Source organism: Dromiciops gliroides, chromosome 3 (assembly GCF_019393635.1).
Source record: "Dromiciops gliroides isolate mDroGli1 chromosome 3, mDroGli1.pri, whole genome shotgun sequence".
NCBI classification, from domain to species: domain Eukaryota; kingdom Metazoa; phylum Chordata; class Mammalia; order Microbiotheria; family Microbiotheriidae; genus Dromiciops; species Dromiciops gliroides.
The window spans coordinates 393,990,527-393,997,990 of record NC_057863.1 but is presented as its reverse complement, the minus strand read 5'-3'; positions in this window follow the sequence as shown (position 1 = coordinate 393,997,990).

Genomic DNA, 7,464 nt, shown 5'->3' with positions numbered 1-7,464 from the left:
GAATAAACTTGCCATTTCTTTAATGTTTATATAATATAAATATGAGAACATTTTGCAGAATTAAATCTATGTGTTCCACAAATATATGTGCATCCCTCACTCCTTTCTTATTAACATTTTGGACTTCTCAATTATAAGGGGGTAATCCTATTTGGCTTTGCTCTTATGGATGAGCAGTCAATCCATATACCTTCACTTGTTTTATGTATATTTTATTTATAATTGAGTGTTTGCCTTCTTATCTTCTGAGTGCAGATGGGGCTCTTGGAGCTCATGAAATCCTTTCCTTCAAGATGTGTCTCTGCTCCTTTCCATGAAAATGTAAAATGGATTTTATTAATGATAGCAATGCTAACCTGCCAGTTTCTGCCCAAGAGTTCTGTGCTAATGTAAAGGCACAAGCCCTAGCAGTGGTCTGTGAAGCTTAAATCTAGCATCACCACACTTCCAGAACCCAAAGAATGATGCTATCTCCATGTTTGAGAAAAGGGCATGACTGATCAAATGACAAGGAAAATAAGCCACAAGGCTAAGCATTTGAAGGATTTGCTGCTGTTTTAGATCTTACAAAGCTTTGAAGTGATGCCTGTCATAGTACTGACTTACTGTATCCCTATAATAACTGCTGAAAGAACAACCAACTTCTTTATAAATATCCTGCCCCTACATTACATGGAGTTTGTTTCTTGCTTTGCCTCCTTAACTGGATTTCACTTTTTGGCAAGCAGTCAGTCAATTCATTTTATTGAACATCCACAGTATGTACAGATACTTGAGGTGATCGATGAATATTAATAGCAACATGCTTCTCTGAAATAGAGACTGAATATAGTATTAGTTAATTAAAGTTGGAGTCAAGTTTGATAATAAAGCAAATACTGAATAGTTGGTCAACCCCTGACTGAACCAATTGGACTATAATTATACATGACCACAGTCAAATCACTCCTTTGGAACATGAAAAATTGTAAAAGTGAGTAGCCCCAACTAATGGCTATTATAAATCAAGAGAATGGTGATAGCTAATCAGATGGTGGCATTTCTAACACGTAGAGTTAGAGTGGTGTGAAAACAATTGGCCAAACTGAAGAGAAATTGTAGTAGCTCTACTGATGAGCCACTTGACCATTCACTGAGCAGGGTGTGTCACCTTGAGTTTTCTCTTACTACCACCACCACCTCCTCCCCCAAAACAGGCATGGCTGTGTCCAAAATTGACTTTGAACAAAATGAAATACACATGCATATATGTAGACATATATACATACATATACATACACACATATATAGCATATACATATAATAAATATATTATATACATGTGTGCTACATGTGTGTGCATATATAAAATCTAAACCTAAAGATATATGCAGAGACAAGTAACAATTATAAGTGTTGAAATAATGAGATTTAGCAGATACTCAAAGACCCACCTGGAGATTAATCTATACTGAATGAATCAAGTGAGAGTGATTGACTGCTGATTAGCCTACTTCAAATTAAATGGATTGTAATCACACCTGGATAGCCCTTAAGAAGGTATTGTTCTCAGAAGCTAGACTGTGAACTCAACTTGAGAACACCTTCAAAACCAATGGATTTGGATGACGCCAACCAATGAGCTTGAAGCAGTGTGTAAGGACCACCTCTGTTCCAGACCTATAAAATGCTTCCACAATCAGCTTGCTGGAGAGTTCCTAATTAAAGCAGGCTTGTGGAGGAGGACTTTAGGAAGAACCCAACCAGGCTGGAACTCTAGGCTAGATAGACCTTTTCTTAACTTTCTGAACTACATGTTAATACCTGTATGCTTTAATAAATGTTTAATGCCCAAAGACTGGTGCTGAAGCTTCTAAATTAATGTGATCACACAATATAGATTTTAAACATCACAGTGTATATATGGGAATATACATGTAAGTATATATACATGCATATTTATATAGACTATATACATGTGCATAGGTATATATTTGTGTATGTGTATATAAATACATGCATGTATGTGATTCCATGCATACATACATGTGAATTCATTTATGTATCAATATATGTATATGTATGTTGGCACTATAATAACAACATTGTTGATTAGATATTTATATGCTTGGTGCTTGAGCTTATTTGAATTTTCTAGAGCCTAGCAAGAAGACTGAAAAGACTGACCTTTACATATATTCTTTTCTATTTCTGGTATAGCTACTTGCTTTATAACAAAAGGAAACAAAAAGCAAATAATGATTATTATTGCTGGAATCCCTTATTAGAAACAAAAACAAATCCAGCAGCGTGTGGATGGTACTTCCCACAAAAGTGAAAGTTCTGTCTTCTGGAAAGGCTCTTGTATCAAAAGTAGACTATTTCTAATGACATTAGTTGAAGTTACATGGCCATACTTTCCACAGGCAGAGAAAATTGGGGAAAATCCTCTTCTCTTAACAGAGCCCTTCCCTGACTTCTGAGATAAATGAAGATAAAACCTAATAGAATCTTAGAATATGGAAGCATTACTCCAACCATTCCATGAAGCATTTTGGAATTATGTTAAGAAACTGATTAAATTGCCAGATACTCTTTTACGACAAAGCCCCACTAATAGAATGTTAAAGATGGAAAGAAAAGTCCAATATAGATGGGAATATTTATAGCAGCACTTTTGTTGTTGTTGTTTGGTTGTTTCCATCACGTCTGACTCTTCCTGACTACATTTGTGGTTTTTTGGCAAAGATACTAGAGTGCTTTACTATTTCTTTCTCTAATTCATTTTATAGGTGAAGAACTTCGGCAAACAGGGTTAAGTATTTTGCCTAGAGTCACACAGCTAGTAAGCATCTGAGGCAAGATTTGAACTAAGGAAGATAAACATTCCTGATTCCAGGCTTTGTTGGGGGGATTTGTGATGTAGATAGGTAGGATAGCTCACCCAAAGAATTGGAGGCTTATCATGAGTCTTATAAAATAAAAAGATTTATTAGGATAGAGGAATAAATGTCTGGGGGTCAGAATCACTATGGATACTCTCCAGCTGGGTAAGAGAAGTGGGGTCTTTTTGTATGTATACAAATAAAAGCTGTATGCAAAGCAAGTGGAAGGGGAAAAACAACTGGAAGAGAAGCAACTAGGAAGGAGTACCTGGGTATGAATGGCATGCATCCATATAATTATATCAGCTTTGTTTCTTGAAGAACAGGATCTTTGTGGTCAGCTACACTCTACTCCATATTCCTGAGGTGGGAGGCAGATCTGCTTTTCCTTGGCAAAGTATAAGGATTCCTTGGGGGTTGGGATCCCTCATCCCACAACTGTCTGACACTATCACCTGTAACAACTAGCTGCCCTGTAGCATCACATATTTTTGTCATCTAGGCTGATGTACCATGAATTGCCCAGTGTGAAAGTGTCATGGGATGAGGGACCCAAACCCCCAAGGAATCCTTGAACTTTTCTGACTCCCACCTCAGGAATAAGTGTTGCTGGACATGACCCTGGTATACTGATAAGCAATACCAAGGTCTGCAAGATGATATGCAGGACATGGATGGATGCTACATATCCTACTGATATACCATTATTCAAAGATCCCCCCACCCCAGTTATCTTGCCCTTCCCTCCACTTTGTGTTTTTTTGTTTTGTTTTCTTTTGTTTTTGTTTTTTCAGGGCAATGAGGGTTAAGTGACTTGCCCAGGGTCACACAGCTAGTAAGGTGTCAAGTGTCTGAGGACGGATTTGAACTGAGGTCCTCCTGAATCTAGGGCTAGTGCTCTAACCACTGTGCCACCTAGCTGCCCCCCTCCCCTTTGTTTTGTAAACATTCAAAAGACCAGGTCTTCTCTTAGGAGGAACAGGTTTCCATAGTGATCTGTTCCATGGCCACATATTCCTCTCTCCTAATAAAACTCTTTTTATTTTACAAGATTCTTAATGAGCCTCAAATTCTTTGGGTGAGCTACTCCCCCCTCCCCATTCAGGTCACAAATCACCCCAACAGGAGGAAGGGACTTGGGAGGTAAGTGATAAGTGAAAAAAGTGTGTGTGTGGGAGGGATACTGAAAATACTAAAGATTTCAGGAAAAAGAAATCACAAAGACCTTGAATGTAGCCAGATAAATCAACAGGTAAAACGGGAACAATAGAAAGAAATATGGTTTTTAGATATTAACAAAATTTATCTAATACTTGATGAGAGAGGACCCTCTTGAATTTGAGGGCAGCATGGAATCAAAAGATGCTCTTGTTGAGTAATTTAAAAGAAAAATTATAATTTTGAAAGCAAAATTACTGTCCTGTTCAGCAAAAATAGTGAACAGAATAGAAAAACTTGAATCTACCAATGTAAACCTAACCAAAGAAACAAAAGAGAGAACAATCAATTGCAAAAGCAAATATAGATATTAATGGCAACTTGCTTGAACAGAATAAAAAACAAAACAAAGTAGTAGCATTAAAAGAAAATATGTCCAGTGGCAAACACAATTGACTGAGAACTGACTGATCCTCACCTAGTCTCCATTCCCAGGCTAATGAATTCCCTGGGACTGACTAGATTTTGTCAATTCCAGGCTTTGGTCATTTTATCCATCTTCCAAACTCTTCCCTCCAGAGAATCTCAAGCTTTCTTTATGTACTTTTGCTTGTTATGTAAAATAACTTACCTTATAAAAATGTAAGAAACTTACTTTTCCCAAAGACAATCTCTTAGTTCTCTGTTTTGGTATCCCATATAAACCCTGTTCCCAGTTCCCCTTTTGGGGTACCTCATTGCTTGCTGAGTAGTAACATGAGTTGTAACACCACTGTCCTGATTAAAGACTTTAATTTTGTTGTATTGATCCTTTTCATTAATTTTCAAGTCGACATCACTATGGAAGAAAAACGTACTGATCTCAAAGATAGGTGGTGTAGAGACAAGTTCAGGATCATAGAGCTCCCAGAATATGGTAAGGAGGGAAAAAGTAACAAAATATTGATTGAAATATTAGAAGACAACTGCTCAAGACTTCTGAATATAGGAAATAAAATCCCAATTAAGAATTTTCAGATCACCGTCAACGGGAAAAAAGGCTTCAAATATAAAGACACATATTGGTTAAACTTAGCAATTCAATTCAGGATATAGTTCAACCAGCCAACAAGAGAAAGACATGCAAATACAAAGGAAAGGGCTTTGGGGTAATGCAAGCCTATCCTGCACCACATGAAAAAGGAAGGGGAGAGGGGCAGCTAGGTAGCGCAGTGGATAAAGCACTGGCCCTGGAGTCAGGAGTACCTGAGTTCAAATCCAGCCTCAGACACTTAACACTTACTAGCTGTGTGACCCTGGGCAAGTCACTTAACCCCAATTGCCTCACTAAAAAAAAAAAAAAAAAAAAAAAAGGAAGGGGAGAATTGGAATAAGGTGTTCCAAAGAACAATAGAGGGCTATGAGCAGAATCCAATCCCCCAATCATGCCAACACAGACCCCAAACACACTGTGCAAGGGGAACCTACCCCCAGCCACTGAATCAGCTGAAACATCAGTGTCTTCTGGAATTAAGCTTACCATCAGGTGAGAGGGCTCAACAGCTGGTCCAGGGGGTGGAAAACACAGGCGTGTCTGTGGGACCTGAGGAGGAGTTCAGATATTCCACCCTAGCAAGGAACCAGGAAGAAATCCCAAGTGGAGGAGGGGCATAGGTTCGTTAAAGCTAAAAACCACCACAGCACTCTGCTGGCTGGTTAACTAGCAAGTTGGCTTGAGGTTACCTTTAGACCAGAGAACAAGCCAGGCAAGAGAAAAACCTGCCCTCCCCCAAACTAAAACACCTGGGACCCTCTAAGGCTTGAGACAGTGTAGTTTGCAAGTAGGGACCCACCATAAGAGGGAGCTAAAAGTCAAGTAAAAAATGGCAAAGTGAGCAAGCAAAGAAAGTTGAGAACAATAGAAAGTTACTTTAGCAACAAGAAAGATTGAGGTGCACCCTCAGAAGAGAATAACAATCTCAGGGCCCCTACATCCAAAGCTTCCAAGAAAAATATGAATTGGTCTTAGGCCATGGAAGCAGTCAAAAGGGACTTTGAAGAGAAAGTAGGAGAGATAGAAGGAAGATTTAGAGAGATGGAGGAAAGCATGGAAAGAGAAATGAGAGCAATGCAGGAGAGCTATAAGAAAAAAGTCAACAGCTTGAAAAGCCAAATGGAAAAGGAGATAAAAAAGCTGTCTGATGAAAATTATTGCCGAAGAACTAGCATTGAAAAAAAGGAAATTAGTGATTTTACAAGAAACCAAGACACAGTAAAGCAAATCCAAAGCAAATCTGTCATGGGGGATAGCTTTCTGGGAGGGAGAGGGAGTATTACATTGGATACTAGAGTGATATAAAAAGCAGAAAATATTAATGAAATTATTTAAAAATAAATGAAAACAAAGGATATCAGTATTTTCTTAAGAGGGGAATATACTTCCTCATTTTCATGTAGAGACATCATGAGATAATCATTTCCCATCCATATAAGCAAAATATCTCTGTATATCTTTTCAAGTAAAGAGAATAGCTCATGTGATAATTGTATTGGGTGGGGAAGAAGATTAGAAGATATTTTAATTTGGGTCTAGGGGATCACACACACAAACTGTCAAATATTTAAATGTATCTACAATATCATTGATTTAGTAGTTTGCTCCAAAGACATAAACTAACCACCAAACCTGTCAAACTTTCCAGTATGGTACTTGTCTTCCTGTCTTAAAGGAAACACGTAACATTTTAGAACTCTTTTTCATTTTCTCATGTAATTACTATGCTATCAGTCAAGGAAACACATTATCCATCTAACATCCTTTGTCTCCATAGAGTGACAGCCCATATTTTTTAATAGACATTTATTAAATTGAATTGATTATTCTAATGTTCTCATTTATTTATAATATTATTTTAACATTATTTTCTATTTAATTTTTACTTTCAGGTTCATTTCCTCCCTGCCCTATCCACTAAGAAGGGAAACAATAGGATATCAATTATTCATATGAAATCAAGCAAAACACTTTAATTTGCACTCAAAGTTCATCAGTTTTCTCTCTGGAAGTGTATAGCATTTTTTCACTTGTGTCATTTGGAATTATCTTGGATGACTCTATTGATCAGAGTATGCAATCTTTTCACAGTTGATCATCATTACAACATTTGTGTTATTGTGAACAATTATCTGGTTCTTCTCATTTAACTTCAGATTGATTCATATAGGTCTTGGTATTTTTCTTTTCCTGAAACTATGCCCCCCTTGTCATTTTTTATAGCATAATTGTACTCCATCACAACCAGATGCCACATCTTGTTTATTCATTCCCCAATTGAGTATCCCCTCCATTTATAATCCCTTGCTACTACAAAAAGTGCTACTATAAATATTTTTTGTAAACATAGGTCTTTTTCCTTTGTCTTTGATCTTTTTCATGTACAATCCAAGTAGTGCTATTTCTGGG